Here is a 17,631-nt window from a genome sequence, read left to right on the forward strand (position 1 = left end):
ACATTGTAGCAAGTCATTTGCGCCAGCAAAACAGAGCTGCTGTCAGTATTTGGTCCTAAAATCACCATTAGTATCAAAACATGTTTATAGGCCAGTGAAAAGATTTCAGGTTTTCAGACAGTAACATAAATGTGAAAAAGGGAAAGAGCTAACTGGGAAGTTAAAATTCAGAGATATGCAAAATTTCTATTTGAAAGTGTATGTGCTGCATGTGTATTTTTTAGACTCTTCTATTCACCATCGTAATTCAAAGGAGGATAAAAATACCAGATGGACAAAATTGCACATTCACAAGCAGAAACGCAGGTTCTGGGGAAAAATTCACACAGGCATTAATAGTATGCAGGTTTATATTTAGAGAACCATTACTTTTTCCCTGCCTCACAGACAGACCAACAAAAGGGCAGAGTCGTGTTCCTCATATCCACTTACCACCCTCAAAAGCTTCCTATTTCTGAGGCTTTGCACCAGCAAGCACAACCCCAAGCGGGGTGCAGGGGTGGGCGCACGTGCAAGGAAGGCTGTATCACAGCTCGCTCCCTGTGAGGATTTAGCTGAAAGGGTTTTCTGTGGACACAACATCAGCACACAACCCCAGCAGCACAAAGGAGCTGCCATCTCTTTTCCTCTTTTTCCTCCTTTTTTTTTTTTTTTTTTAATATTTGAAAGCTATATAGGATACTTCCAGGTGAGAAAGATTCTGTGAACATTCATGCTGCACCAACATTAGCACCTGACTGAGCCTTTAACATGCTAAAGTATGAATGACTTACCAAGTAGAGGTAATTCTAGCCCCTCTGCACAAGATACATGCACATGCACTGCTCCTGCCCATCTGGTGCCATGGACAAGCTTGCTGAGGATATATTTCATCCTCTCCCCTTGATGAAAATGATAAGCCACAATGCTCTCAGTTTCAACCCTACAAACACCACTTCTAAGCAGCTGCCAGTTAGACTTGAACTATAACAGACTACTTGGATCTGAAGGTCAAGTCAACTTTTCACCCTCTAATCCACATCTCCTTAACACAAAATGTTACCAACCTATGAAGTAAATACATTTCATTCAAGAGGTGGATGTACACTAATTTTATAGGAAAGAAAAATTTCCTCTCCAATACACAAATAACTTATTTCAGCAATCTAAACATCAAAATATTGAAAACAATTTATTTCTTAACTAACGAAATTGGCTTTAAGGAAATCTATATACAAAGTTTAATTGCTCCTTGTGAAAAGCATCCGTTCAGCAAAATGATGCCAAGTACCATCTGACTGTGGTGAGGAGACGGCTGTTTCTAGAAGCTTTGGAGGCTGCTCCGAAACAACCACGTCTTTAGAAAGAGCAGTGCATGGTCTGTTCCTGGGCCTGCAGCTCCACCAGGTACACAGGTGACCACTTTAGAGAAAAACAAAACAAAAAGCCCTCACTCTTCTGGCATCTTGGGATTCCTAAAATTTCTAATATTTGAGTTGATCAGAAAAATTCATGATTGTTCAATTTAAGCCACAGAGTGATGAAAAATTCAGAAATTAAAAGCACGCCATCCAAAATGCTGAAGTCATTTCCCTCAACTAAATGGGCTACTGCCATGTAGAGTTACCAGTCAAGGTGCAAGCCCACTGACTCTCAGGATGGAAAAGTACTGCAGCAGCACAGAAGCTGGAAGTGTTTCCCATGGAGCGGGTGGACTGAGGCAGTGAAATACCGAACACACGGATCAAGTGGGAAATAAGTTGGAAATACCAAGAGCAGGACTAGCCACCATGCCCTTTTTGAACTTGAAATAAGAGGTGCCAAGGCCTCTCCAGCCCAAAAGCAGCTGTTATTCTCCCAGTATTTGGAGAAAAGAACAAAACAAACAATAGAAATAGAAACTACTGCAGGAATTTACAGTGGTCTGAAATTAAGGAGGAATTTTACACACTGTTGCATATAAAGAATTCCCCAAACAGGGCTGGGAAGGTGGTGGAGGAACAGGGCCACCTCGGGAGATCTCTTTGTGAGCTCTTCAGAACATAGCGGTCCATGACAAGTCTGTTCAACGTTTTTTGAAAATAAATTAAATGGTCCCCCAAAAAAATCAAAGAAAAAGCACAGTTCTGCCCAGAGTTCTCAATACCAGAGTGACAGCTGCCCGCCTGCTACCTCCTTTGCTAAAGTTCCTCTTTGGCATTTGAAATTTCCACTTTCCTTCTGGGTGGTTTAACCAGCCCTCAATAAGTTTCACGACCAAGAGCAGCTGAGGTTGCCTCGAGTATAATTGAGGGTTTCTTTGTGGGCCGTGTTTCAAAAAGCCCCATGGAGAGCACGTGCAAGAGAAATAATAAAGAGGAGCCGAGACACGGGCGGCCCGGACACTGCTCATGCAGGGAGGACAGGGCCCAGAAGCCGGATGGGCAACACGCGCACGCAACGAGCAACATGAGCACTTAAAAACACACATACGCTAACCTAAAGAAGCCAACAAACAGCTTTCTTGCACTCAGAACTTTCTAACATACAAGCTCATCGTCCTAACCCGTGTTATTTCCTTTAACAACAACTGGTAAATAGGTTTGTGGGCTGGTGCCACCAACATGGCAGCCTCATTCTCCTCTCTCCCTCCTTCTAGCCTCACCTCCCTGCACTGCGGAGCTGTTGGAGGAGATTTAATGGCAGAACAACTATTATATTGGTAGGACCAGTGCTCCCCAAACAGGTTAACTGCTGGTCAGGCAGATACCTGATGGCTGAAGGGAACCATGGACCATGAGACAAGGGTGAAGAGGCCGCAGAGGGTCCCACCTCGCTGCAGCAGCTACCCAGCACGTCCGCTGCCACTTCTGTCAGCGTGGGCTGCTCTTCTCCAGCCACACAAAAAGGACAAGGAAGAGAAGAGCCTCAGCAGAACAGCATTGCTGGATGCCGGCAAAACAAACCAACCAGAGATAAAACAAGGAAATGAGGAATAAAATGCACACTTTGCACCATTTTCTCTTTCCAGAGATGCGGTGTAGGAAAACACAATTAACATTTTCAGGTAAGATCCTCCACAGCTTTTTATCTTTTTAGCAAGTTAATTCTGCAGAGAACAGGCACAAAAGAACAGAACTGTCTAAAATTAGCAGTATTTTGTTTGCCCTATCTGCTCCGAAATGCTCTTTTTTAGGAAGGGACAATTCAGAGCAAGAGGCTAAATTACATGCTCCAAAACTCCGTGCGCCGGGGACAAATGAGCACCGCGGGCTGGGCAGCAAGATCAGGGCCGTCGGAATTTCTCCTTAGGGAAAAGCACGGGGGGCTGCAATGTCAGATCCCCCCAGCAGCTACCAAGGGGCATAAAGAGTCATTTGTTACTGGCGGGGAAGGAGATGACATGTGCGAAGACAAATCTCTGCTACAGAACTGTTGAAAAAACAAACAGCTTTGATGACAGCAAGGCGCAGGCATATGCTCTTGAAGCAAAAAAGAGAGAGAGAGAGAAGATAAATACACATATTCTTTATCAGCAGCATCGCATGGTATATGTTTTTAAGGGCTATACAGCTTGAAAGGCAAGATTTTAGTCTCTAATGATATTTGTACTTAAATCAGAATTTCTCGTGCTTTATTTAATCTCTTATCTCATTTTAAACTTTAAACATTCCACTCAAAAGTATCTAGACGCTTGCAGAAACTGCATTTAGCAATTCACTAAACCTGAGGAAAGAAGACTAACCACTCCGTCTGCTTGGCACATCCACCTTTAAACGAATAAGAATAAAAAGAAATAATGCCCCAAAATTAAACACTCAAAATTGGTCATTGCAATATACATTACAACATAAGCCAAAGGCTTAAAAAGGGTGCAAAGAGAAGAGATGCACTATTGAGGGAGAATTGCAAGGACACATCTTGAGGATAGAAAATAACTATAGCTCTATTTCTAGCATAGCAGCTGGCTCAAATAACTGGTTAATTCACTTATTTTGAGCATAAACTTGTCTTATTACATATAGAATGGAAATAAGTATGGAAATGAGCAGCACTTCACAGGTGGTAAATGCCACAGACCTCTTCCTTCAGTTTTGTGTATATCATGCAATTCAAAACAGTTTGCCCAAATTTGATGCTCAGGTATCTGGGATGGCCTTAAATCTGAAATTCAGTTTAATTCATCTAATTTCCTGTGCTCGGCAACAAAATAATTCTATTTTCAGCTGTACCGTGAGGAAAACGCAAACTCAGGCTACCTGAATGTATGAAAGGCAACAACTTATCGGAGAAGTGGCAGCAATAAAGAAACCAAAGACCATCCCCAAAACCTCTGAAAAACAGAGTGCCTTGCAGAATTACCTGCGGAGGGAAGGAGAAAATTCAGCTTATGACACCATGACCCAGACTCTGTCTTTTTTTCTAAACACATGGCCTACACTGAAACACACTCAGGAGGCTTCCATATGCTCTGCATGACAAATTTTTCTCCTTGATTGGAACTACTGCAAAGCTATTAACATATAGAGCTATAATTATTATGTCTACCACTTCCACATGCCCCACCACAAGTTCTTCTTTCTGTTCAGTATCTTGCCACTAAGTTTCCTAAGCCAATTTTACATTTGGAGTTTAACTAAAGAGCTCCATACTGCTTGTATGCTCATCGAAAGTTTTGCAGTGCAAGTTTCTGTGTCAAACAAACAAAAATTATCATTTGCACACAACCAGCCCAACATTTGCAGTCTCAGAGGGGGTTACTCACCAAAGTGTTTAGCATTAAAAAGGGTTTCTAAATGGCATTCATGTTAGCTGTTCAACAACAGCATTGTGAAACGGGCTAAATTGGGAAGCTAGTTACATTTCACTGCTAGGGAAGTAATAAGAGGCTTTTTTCATTTATTTAGCTAGCTAATTCAGCAGTTAAAATAGTTTATAGACAATGCATCAGAATGCCCTACATGCCAGAAGGGCAGGAACGCCTAAACACAGCATTTGTACCGTCCCCAAAAGCATTTGCAAGTTGAATTTCTTGCCTGGGAAAGTATCAGGAAGCACCCCCACTCTGCCCCTAACTAATGTCACTGCTCGACAGGGGACACCGGCTCGCTTAGGAGCCTGCTAGCGAGCCTAGGCTTTCATGAGCATCTCTGTGAAACACAAACTGAACTCGAGTACCCTGGAAGACTGGAGAGTTTAGAGAAATGCCAACGATCACAAAGAGAGCACTGAACATCCCTACAAAACACCCCGAACGCTCCTGCCCTGCCACGCTAGCTACCAAGCGGCTCGTAAGAACAGGGTATCCCAGAAGAGATGCTCTGGAGAAGCTTAGTTAAATACCTGATTATTCTTGATGTTAGAAAACACAAAAACACATGCACAAACACTTCCATGGGAAGAGATCCTGGGGGAAATTCTATAAAATAAGCATAAAGCCTTTATTTAAATCAGAGAAACAATTAAACCATTAAGGGCAGATCAAAGCAGGCATTACTAATGATCACTTAACTGACTGCATTCCCAGCTCGGACATGCAAACTGCACCAAAAGCAGGTTTGTTACATATTTATTTCTGTCTGACCGGAGCACAAAATCCATCAGCTCATCAGCAATAGCTGCTCAATAGAACACAGATTTAAAAGAGACTGTTCATAACAGCCCACTTTTCTTACAAAACTTTTTTCATCTACCAGTATAGAGATGTCTACAATCTTAGGATCCTTTTAAAGATACTAAACTTTACTTAAATACATGAAACTAATGATTTCCTTTTCTACTTCACATGCCATAATATGTAATGGTAGATAGGAATCTCATCACAATATTCATCAACTCTAACTATAGGCATTTGTTCACTCAAATACACTTTCCAAAGAAAAAGATATTTGATTACTAGGATAAAAATAAGTCATACATCCATGAAAGGGGGAAAAAATGAGAAGGGAAGGGTGGAAAGGACAACCACAAGGATGGGACTGCAAAGCTTAACAGGATTTCTTAGCGAGTCCTCTTCCCTTTTTTCAGGTCTAGTTTCTTCAGACTCCACCAGATACTATCTGATCTATATGAATATTTACTCCAACCTGCACACGGCTCAGTTACAACGGGCACAAACATGGGCCTGCAACACTCACAATGCAAACTACAGAATCTTTATTTCTCCTTAATCACACAAAAGGAACAGTGTTGGTCACTGAGAAGTGTTAAAAGCCACACATTTGTATTTAATCATTTTAAAGAGAGGAAGAATAGCCTTCCTATAATGAGGGGGAAAAAGACATTTTCATAACTTGTTGATTTTATTTCTTTAAAGTATTTTCCCTTATTTGGATTTTACAGTAGTTGCCCTCTGACAACAAGACAACAATTCCAGTATGATAATGGATAACTGAGTATTAAAATGTATTTACAAGCTCTCTGCAGTTGTTTTATAACCTGGTGAAAAATGATAAAACTGAATGGGAAGAACCAAGAGAAGACACAAGTTGCTACAAAGAGTGGTTTCGGTTCAGGAAACTTCACTGAGACTTCAGGTCTCCAGCGGGAGATACCCATGGGTTGTGTTCAGGAATTAGCACAGAAATTGCTGGTGCCACCTGCTTTAGCAGAAAACCTGCATTTCTCTTTCCAACTGCACTCACAATCTGTGAGAAACACGACTGAGCACTCCAAAGGCTTCCTCCTTAGCTTGATGATGGGAGGAATGGGGTCCAAACAAGATGCAATAACAGAGAAACCATCTCAGAATCAGAGCTCCCAGCAGAAACTGACCTTCTCACTAGACTGATAAAATAGGGTCTCTCTTAAAAAGTCTGCAAAAACTACATTGACTGTGACCACAAATAAATGCACGAGTTAGAGCAACTTTTCCAGTCAACAAGAGTTTCACCTACCGTGTACTGCGACAGGAGTAAACAAAACAATTTTATAATTGTTTTGTACTAACTGCAGAAGGCACCACCTGACAGGAAGTTAGTCTGCTCCAACTATATCAAAATAGAAAAGAAGCAGGCAAAGCACCTAGTCTCCAAGAAAATTACAATATGATACTCTTAATTATACCAATTGTGTTTCGTGGTATTGAGGCAGGATTAATATAGTATTTCTTATGCTAGATTTCATAAACACAATTGGTTTCTGCTTAACTCTTCTTCATAATTGTATTTCATAGTTCTTTCAACCAATTAGCCACCAATTATGCTCGTTCCATTTTGCAGATGGTTGATAAACATTCAAGATATCAGAATTCTCCCCCAAGGGAGACAAATTACTTCTTACTTGTTAAGTAATCCTAATGAACCCTTAGGATTAGCAAAAAACCGCTCAGAGCTTGCTTGCCACCTCTGTTCAAGAAAACCTTCATCCAAGGGAGAACTATTCTCAATTAACACCTCAAGAACAGGCATACAAGAGCTACTGTCTTAAAAATAAGAAAATGACCATGCACAAGTATGTATATGCACACACAAAAACACATTTTATTCTAGAAATTACCAATATGTCTGAGTCAGAAGCAAGTCCCAAGGCAACAGGTGCTGGGAACAGTACTAGAAAGATCCTGTTTGTCTCTCACTCCCACCCTGCTCGTCAAAGCCCTTTCTCCAGACTCAAAGCTTTTGGCTCAATACAATGGAGAATGACTGGCATTGTGTGGCTGTTCCCTTCCAGGCACAGCTCCAACACTCACAATTCAGCTAGAAATGTTCAAAAATGTTATTATGAGATACTATCTTCTGCTGAAATAAAAATAATGTCGCATACTGTTGTGCCAGACTCATCTGTGCAGACCTAGCCAAGATGACATTTGAAGAGAGCGATCCCTAACAGATAGAGGAGATAATCAAAAGTGTACATTTTTCTAAGCATTTTAGGCTGGATTTTAATCAATAACAGTCCAACCATCCTTAAAATCTACATCACTTGAAATACGACATTTCCATAACCACAATACAGGCAGTTAAGGGCCACATTCTTTCGCATAGAACTTCATGCAACTTTGCCTGAAAGCTCTCCCAACACAGAAACAAGTATCTTGAGCACCCTACCAAAAACACAGAGGTAAAAAACACAAAGCAAAAGGAAATGGAGACTCCTGATTAGCAACATTCGCAATAGTGAACTTTCCCTAAAAGACTGAAAATAGGAAAAAAAAAAAAAAAAAAAAAAAGTAGAATTTCTTAGCACTCTCTAAGGGTTACTCAAGTTTCTTCTTCAGTACCTATGGGGTCACAAGCGCTTCATGTGCAAGCAGAAGGGAAGACAAACCTTTCCAGTGAATAATTTGTCATAACACAACAGCATAACATTTTTCTCTGTGCTTTTAAATATTTTTAAAGCCTTCTATAGAGGGAATTTGCACAGAATGAACAGTAACCTCGACAACAAGTGGGAAAGACCAAAGAGGACATGTAGCTTCTAATAGACCTTTCGCACCAAAATGGTCCCCTCCGTTCCTGTCCACAGCAAAAGCAAAAGGTATCTATTGACCCAAAACCAAACAAAAAAACAAGAACAAAAACCAAAAATCACACTCCACCAAAAATGTTAAGAATTGAGGAGTTGGAGCCAATCACCAGACACAGCTTAAAACAAAGCATTTGCAAAGTCTACAAATGCTTTACAAACACATACAGATTACAATAATTAAAAGAAAAGTTGCATCAATTAAACCCCAGAATTTCATCTCACACTGAAGGGATTCATTTTTAATTAATATTTAATGACATAAAACCCATAAGGTTTTTCGTTTGTTTGTTTTTTAAGACGAATAAAGCAACACTCAAGAAACGGACATATTGCTCCAGAAGATGAGAGTCAATCTGAACTTCTTCCTATTTAAGGAAGCCGTTTAACACCTCACTTCCCCAAAGTCTATTCACCTACTTAGTGGGTTAATTTTACAAGGACAAACATTCAAACGTCTGAAGTTCGTTTGGCTACGGAAATGACAAAATCATGCCCTAGCTCTGCTCTCCTTTTCTAAATTATCCTGTCATGCTGCAGCTATGTGCTCTGCTCTGCAAAGCAAAACAAGCACTTAAAACGAGTAAATCCCAGCATAAGTTTGTCCATTAATATGAACTTTCAACTATTTTAGAATACAAATTCAGTTTTCATATTTACTTTTTACTCAAATATTACTAGTGTTTCTGGATGGCATTCTACTGTCTTTGAGTCTTTGGTGTCCAAAGAGTTACACTATTTCAAACTAAAAAAAAAAAGAAAGGTTAGTGATGCTTTCACCACAAAGTTGACTCAGTGATCTATATCTTAACAAATGGCTTCTTAAGAAATAGTGATTTAACATGCAATGAAAATATTTTTGATATAGAAAATGATCTATTGACCTTACAGGCAGAAATATTGATGTCAGAGGCAGAAAATCCATTCAGAGCATTGCGGTGACTATTCACAAATGTTGGTGCAGAAGAAACAAGCAAGACTTTTAAGGGTATGATGATACACAAGTACACAACAGCTTGGATTTCTCAGAGAGTGAAAGTCGTCCAACTCAGAAATTGGATAAAGTTAATTTCAACACCAGCACCAACAGCTGCAGAAAATGGACCTTTCAATACCAAGCACAGCTTTCTTCAGAGCAGGCATAAATACAACTTAAATTCTGCAAAACCAACAAACAAATGATATTTAAAGTTAATTCAATTAATACAAAAACATGCCACCACCCAAAGGTATTGTTAGTCCATTTTAATTAGAACATAAGACATACTGCAATAATAAAAAAATTCTGTAACTAAGCCGAATGACAGTGCTTTGCTTTATCTACATGCCCCAATCCACATCTACCTTAATTTCACAATACATCAATAAATGATCCACGTGGCTGCCAAAGAAGAGACCCTCATAACCTCAGCCTCCCTCCAGGAGGTAATTTCATCAGCAAATCTAAAATGAAGTTCCAGGTAGAAGTATTTGGAAATTGTTAGCAAGTTTGTTTCAGTTTCCTCTTCACTGCTGAAATGGGCCACAGAGAAAAAGTCGACATTTAGATGCCAGATGTTCAGATTTGGGGGTTGATGATCCTACTGCGTAGAAGGAAACGTCTGCTTTAGCAGTTTTATAAATGTCATAAAAAATACTCACTGTGCCACTTCAGATGGCCACAATGGAGCCCCTAAAGTTAATAAAAGCAATAACGCTGGCAAAACTTCCCTCGTGGGAACAGAAAGTTTCATTCCTCCAAGCAAACAGCACACTACTGCCGACCTGACCCCTTGTCCACAGAGGTTTGTTGCCTGGAGCCGCTTCAAAAAGGGACCTCATGGAGAGACGGTCAAGGCCTGGCCAACCCTCCTGCTATGACCCACTGCAGCTCTTCCAGGCGGGAAACTGGGGACCATCCAACAGGATCTCTGAGCTCCAGGGATGGTGGTCAAGGGTCAGGAAGCCCAGGTTGTTTTCTCCTCCATCGTGCCAGGATGTGAGGAGGAGATGGATATTTCAAGTCACCTACTGGCTGCGCTGCTGCTGTTGCTGGGGGAGTTTTGATTTCTATGGCCATGGGACCCTGTTCGAAGACCAACAACTAATGCCGAGAGTTGATAGTTTTTTGACACAAGTGGTGGAGGAACCAACAAGGAGAGGTGTGCTGCTGGACCTGGTATCCTTAAGAGATACGGAAGGACTGACTCAAGAAGTCACAAGGACTTGACAGGTTGGGTATCCAAGACACACATCAGCTTGTGCAGGGACACAGGCAAACAAAAACCAGGACTCCTGTACATTTGCTGTTCTTCCTGATATTCCCCTTCCTTCCTCCCCCTCTCCTCTGTGTATGTATACACACACTAACATGACTAAGCCAAAAAGGACGAAGAATCAAGAGTATGGCAAAACAAAAATTTGTCTATGAGAACTAATAGAATTTAATAATCTGATACAATAATTCCTTGACTTTTTGGCCATCAAATATAATTGCTTCAGATTAAGAAGGCTGAGTCCAATTGCTTTACTAGCTTCAAACTATAGCTGTATTAAGAAACTTTAAAAGGATTAAAAACACTGACTAATGCGTTTGCAATGTCTGTAGACTGAGTAAAGAATGTGGATCTTGGATTTTAAAATACTGACACCATTGACTGGAATGTGCCAGGTCTACAGTTTGAACAGTATTTTCATTTGAGCAGGTCCTACATAGACAATTCAAGCATTCCTGCATAGATGGATTTGCTTTTACCTTAAAAAAAAAAATCACATAGATTCTCCATGTTTTGGAGAAAGATGCATATATACTCAGCTACATTTAGAAACTGCCAATATGAGAATGCTAGTGAGACCCTGATTTTCAGAGTCTCTTCAAATTATTTTGAAGGCATCACACTTCCTGATCCTTCCAGGCATGGGTATAGGCAACTAAAATAAACATGCATAGGCCAAATACAAGACCCACATATTTGCAAACCCACAGAATTCTGAAAACTAAAGACACAGAACACGCATTCTGTGTCTTTCGACCCTGCCAACGTACTTCTAGAGATAAATGCATTTTCCAGCAGTCCATTCTGAGGTACTCAAAAACAAAAATACCAAAGAATAAACGTTTTACACGAACAGCTACTCTGCTGGGCTGTGTGCTGTCGCTCTGCGGAGCAGGCCGCCTTGTTTTTATATGCTTGCAACTCGAGGAGCTGGACTCGTCGTTTACTGCTGCTGCTGCTGCTGGTGACTCACGCGCGTCCCGTCCGCTCCGCGCACTGAAGCTCCTCTGTTCCCGCTCGCGGGGAGGCCACGTCAGCAGGAAGCGCTGCCAGCTCCGTGCGGGACCGTCGGGAGCAGCCAGCGCTCGGCCCATTGCTCCCGCTTCCAGAGGCTGCGGAAACGCTGTGCAATTCCCCTGCACATCCATATGGCTGCACAGGCTCTGCATTTCCTACCTACACTTGGATTTCTGTGGACCGGAGGGTTTCAAAAATCTCTCCACATTGCAGCAGTGTTTCTCTCCCTTGCTCTCAGTGGGTAACGCGTGGAGACTTTGGAGGGGATTAATATAAGCCAAAGCAAATTCAGTTACACATTGAGCGTTCGTTCCTGTTTAAAGTCCTGTATCGAGGGAATTAGGTTAAATAATAGATACTAATTCACCACACTTTAATCACAATGGATTTTTAAAGTACTGTAAAGTATTCGTTTTGTGCAGTAGGTCACTCTGTAAGCTAAATCTACTATTGAAAATGCATCCTAGCCAAGATTTATTCTGGGCACATGAAAAAAATCATGAATATTGCCAGTGTTATCAGATTTAAAAAGAAAAGGCTATCCTCACAGCACACAAAGCATCCGATTGTGCACTCTGCCTTCTTACACAGCTTCCACTACTACATCCTAGCCCGCAACAACAAAACCTAGGGGAAGAAAGGAGTTTTGTGCTACAGTCTCGATGACAATAAAAGGGGGAAAAGAATCTACTGAGTTAGCTCTCCTTCCCTATGCAAGATTTCAACACAGGTTTCAGTCAAGGTACAATCAAGCCTTGTTTTTTTTTTTTTTTTTTTTTTTAAATTATCATATACTAAAAGACTGAAGGGTCCACTTACTACATCTCTACCTGAAATATGGGTAGAAAAACTAGAGAGAACTACACTGGGTGCTACAGATAATATGGACACATAACCCCCAGTCAAACCCAGAATATGGGGAGACACCAACACTGCAAAAACTGATTTTACCAGAACCCTGTAACCAGCCTGACTCAAAGAGGAGACGCAACACTCCAAAGAATGCCAATTCCAAAGAATGCCATTGACTCTGTAGATAGAGCAGACTTATTTTGGCTAATACAGCAAGGACTGTTTGGACAGGAATTAGAAACCAGAGTCATGTGATTCTTCCAAACCATAGTCCTGCCCAATGTTTTGTTCTGAAGGATATCGTGCAGATAATCCATCTTTTCCCAGCAAAAGAAAGAATCTTAATAAATCCCAAACGATCTAAGCCTTAAATACTGAATCTAAATGCCGAATAAAACAAGATCAGATGCTACAGATGAAGAATAAGAATTACATTTTTAGACATCATATTAGCATGGAAAAGGCCCTTTCTGTAATAGAAAGGCATAAAAGAAACCAACAAAAGCAAGTAAAAGCAGCAAAACATCACAGCAAGAACTGCATTACCACCGCACGCTGAAGTAAAAGCCAGTTTTACACCAAGTCCAATACAATCCATACAATCTTAATGATGTAACTACAGCGTGATACTACCTTTCCTACTGGAAGATTTCCATACGCTGTATGGAGTCTGCATGGTGACTTGCAAGGCACAGCCAAAGTCCCCTTCCCGCTGCCAGCTCCTTCCCCAGGCTCCTTCTCCATCCCTTAGGAGCAGACCTGATTCCTATGCAGACAGACAACTAGCACTGGAGAGAGGTCCTCTGTATACTCAAGATGTTACTTTTAGTTCCTGCTTTACAGAAAATATAAATACAATGCTTTACAACATATTCTGAACACTCTCAGGCTTTCAATGGATTTGCAGTGGAAATGCATAGAGGGGCTAAGGGAAGGACGCGCTGGTTCGAGCGTGCTCCGTGTTTGCTGCGCTCCAGAAGCTGCCCGCTGTCTGCAGGTTCTGCTCCCACTGTCTGCAGGTTCTGCTCCCTTTCAGACTTCGGCCATCCCAAACCTCTGGCCCTACACCCAAATCCCTGGTGTGTTCCCTCTGCTGCTCCATCTCGGCCTCCTCCTGTCCCCACCCAGGAACACAGCAGTTATCAGGCATTTGCTGACATGATGGCCCATCTATTTTCAACTCTTTCCTTCCCTCCAAGAAACTGAGTCACTTCCTTGTTTCCAGTCTCACACTAAAAAGAGAAAGAAAAAAGCGTTTTGCTTCAACTACACTTAACAGTAACAGACTTACTTCACACACATATCTTTCTATATAAATCCACAGTACTTTAGCTTTTAAGAAAATTACATATTTCATTGTATTGGTGAAAATCTTTGGTGTTTTTTTTTAATAAATAAATCACTGTATTAGTGTTGATCACCATTTATTTGGAACCTCTCCTCTTCACAAGTTAAGGAAAGATTAACTCCAGAATACACTAAGGAAACCCATGCTGAATGTGTTAGCATACATCTTGCTTTCCCCTCAAGTTACTCATTTCAGAGCCAGAGAAATTTAAATCATGCATTCTTTGTTTTACAAGAGAAAAACAAGTCAGGACCCTCTAGTGCTTCAAGTTCAAGACCAATGGCAAAACACTGGAAAATATCAGCTGGAGAGAATGCTGATATTGGGAAGTTGGGTATGTTTATTACCTTGTTTTCATTTCAGACTGTAACCCCTCCACACACACACACCCCCAAAGGCAATTTAGGCTGCTCTTTACTGCACAAATATTCATGCTTAAAAACATAGCTGAAACCCTACCATGCCCCTGCACATTTTCATCTTGTCCTTGAAAACATCAAAACCAAACAAAAACTGAATGTGGGCTCTCGACCTGTGCAATGCTAGGATTAAAGCGCATCATCCTCCTCCTCTCTGCACACAGCAATTTTGGGCTTTGCTACTCCAAACATAGGGCAGAGACGCCAAACAATCAAAGAGGAGAGATAAGTTTCAAGAACATGTTTTCAAAAGCACAGTCTAGACACAATATACCCATCTGAATTTTTATTACACTAGGTGCTCTGCTCTTGTGCGTTGTATCCTTTCTTCTATTTTTTGCTACCTGCTGAATTTCTATACAGAAAATTATAGAACAAAAAAAAAAATCCTTTGGTTCATTTGTGGCAGAAAAGCAGATCTAGCTTGGCTGTAATTTATATTGATGGCAATGTAAAAAAAATACATTTAGCAATAATTGAACAATTTTGTGTCGTCAGCGGATAAAAGTTGTTTACAGCATGCCTCAAGCTCTCTGGCATATGCACATCTGTACATACGCACGTGTGCATTTCAGCATAGGGATGACGACCGCATTTCAACTGCACCAGAATAATTAAGTTGTCCATAATACTCACAGGACAGTGCACACAACAACTTGGCATTACTGGCTTCCAGTACAAGACAGCACTGAGCAGATGCTCGAGTGCAGTTCCGCTGACTCAAAATATTCCCAAACCATATTTTTAAGTAGCTTAGTATCTGACATGATTCTTGTACATTAACATAAATGTCTACCAAAAATCTTAAGCTATTGACTAAAAATATCAGTCTTCAATCAGTCAGTGGGGGACAGGAATTTGCTGAATAGATCAGATTTATCCAGAAATGTAACCCAACACAAACCTATTTATTCTGCAATTCAGAAGGCAGACTGATTGTTTTTCAAGTACAGGGAGTTTGTTTGGGTTCTGCAGCTAATCAGATACATGTTCTCCCTCTCGTCCATATCTCACTCTGTGTGATGACCCTGAAGTATTAGCTAGAAGGAACCAAGGAGGGTGCAAGAGCCACAGCTAGAGCTGAGCAAAATGGGTGAAGATCCTGCACGGTCTCTTCCTTTGCACAACTAGCAGCAATCTACTGAGTGAGCCTGGGAAAGAGTAAACAGAAAGAATAAATGAAGCATTTAAATCATCTGACAAAACTGCATAAAAAGGTGAAGTAGTACGCAGAGCACTTTTTATGCTGGCAATACAGTATATATGTTCATATACAGTATATATGTTCATTTTATACTATGAAAATATTGGGTTCAAATCAGTCTCTGACTCAGTCAGACTCCAAATCAGTCAGATTAAGAGCACAGAGAGGCTCAAGATTGAAGACAAACCCCAGAAGGAAGGCAGGGCTGTGGGGACAGGACCGTCAAATCTCACAGCTCTGTCACTGGGGAGGAGACCGACACCAGCCATTTCCCCCTGGGTCCCGACCTTTCCAAGGGACTTAGGCCTGGAGAAGCCCATTCCCTGCATGAACCCATTCCATTCACAAAATCAAGTATATTTCCTCCAAAGGAGGCAGCGGCTCCTGCTGTGTTTCAGGCTTGGTGGCAGTACAAGTGGCCACGTCGCACGGGTGCTGCTTCCTCTGCGGATGCTGCAGCCCATGTCCAGCCATGGGGCTGGCCCCAAAGGCCATTTTAGGCCGACACGTGCCTTAAATTCAGGCAATCAGAAGTAATTCATGAACAACTGAAGTTTAGAGCTCAAATCTCCATGCAAGCAAAGAACTCTGCCACGTTTCAGAGGTGCCAAGCACGTATCGGGGATTTCAGGACAACACAAGGCTGCTCTTCCCCTCTCCCCAGGATTATCACTATTTTTGGAGGAAGTATGCTAACTTTGCTAACTAACTTTGTTGTTAATGCACATATGCCTTTAAAGGAACAGCCAGAGATTGGTCCTCTAATAGCATACAAATAATGTACGTGATGCTCATACTTTAATTCAGGCCAGGTGGCCAGTTTCAGTTTTCAGCAAGCACTCAAATGCTTAGCATGCCTCGATAGACAAGACAGCGGGGTTTCTGGCTGCAAGATAACATCAAGCCTCAGCATTTTACTCATCTCAACCTTAAGGAACGCTTAAAAAAAAAAGAAAATCATTTCAATCAATCCCTAACCTACCCTTTCGTTATTCCTTTTTCTGGTCGTTATAAACGTTACCACAGATTTGTAATCTCGTGTCATTCCTCTGCTCCTCAATTCCACAAGCTGGAAGCTGATGCCACCTTTTCACATGACAGCTTTCCAATCACCAAGCATGAGAGTTTTTATCCCCCTTTGTCAGCAGTAGTTTGATTTTGGATAAGTTTCGTAAAGAATAAAAACTATAACGTAAACTCAGCCCAAGTAGAGAGAGAGAGTATTTTAACTTAAAATATACAGAATAGTGCAATACAGCAAAAAGTCAAAAAGGATTCTGAATTTTTAGAGCAAGAGGATATGTGATCTTTGCAAACATTATATAATTGTCTTGAACCTCAAAGCACCGGGGGGGGGAAATCAAGGTTCATAACCTTAGTGCTTTTGCTAGCAGATTCAGATTTTTTTTTATTTTTATTTTTTAAGTGATTGATAACATTGACTATTATTTTCAGATTCACAAGTCCACTGTGAAAACTGCTCAACCAAAAGAAAAAAAACAGCGCACAACAGCAACACAAAACACACACAACGAAAACCAGCGTTATGCTAATCCATCTTCCACGGTCCGAATAAAACATGGACTAAAGCACTGGCCTAAAGAGGACATCAGAATTTTCACACAGAATTGAAGCAAAGTTCACATAGATACACACACGCGAGCACATGTCTATATAGTGTTATTAAAGATGCTGCTGCTGAGTACCAGTCAAACACTGTTAGCACTAATATGTTAAATTACTGGAAAATAGAGAAAAAGAAGGTTCCCAATTGCATTCATTTTACCAGCACCTCAAGAACACTGTTCTCAAAAATATAAATAAATGCTGTCATAATTAGGTTTCTAATGGAAGTACCAGATATAAATTTTAACAAGTTTTAAATTGCTGCTGTTACTGCACATCAAGACCTAAGAATCCTGGATAACGTCTGAAAAAGTTTCAGTAATTCATCTCTCAAACAACTATTAATTCCTTATTTCCACAGGGATGAAATTTTAAACAACAAAGAAATCCAGGTCTTAGGTGCATAGCTAGAAACCTTGCTCTAATATTTAATATAACATCTGAAATGTCTTTTGTTTTTCAGTTGTTCCTCCCTTCAGAATTTGA

The 17,631-nt window shown here is 40.8% G+C and overlaps 1 protein-coding gene across 2 annotated transcripts in view; it reads right to left on the reverse strand.

The window, feature by feature from the left end:
- Nucleotides 1–17,631, reverse strand: part of FNDC3B (fibronectin type III domain containing 3B) — a 141,566-nt gene that overhangs the window by 114,159 nt on the left and 9,776 nt on the right. The window lies entirely within an intron of this gene.

Source organism: Tinamus guttatus, unplaced genomic scaffold (assembly GCF_059628265.1).
Source record: "Tinamus guttatus ecotype Peru unplaced genomic scaffold, ASM5962826v1 Tinamus_guttatus_pri_ptg000198l, whole genome shotgun sequence".
NCBI classification, from domain to species: domain Eukaryota; kingdom Metazoa; phylum Chordata; class Aves; order Tinamiformes; family Tinamidae; genus Tinamus; species Tinamus guttatus.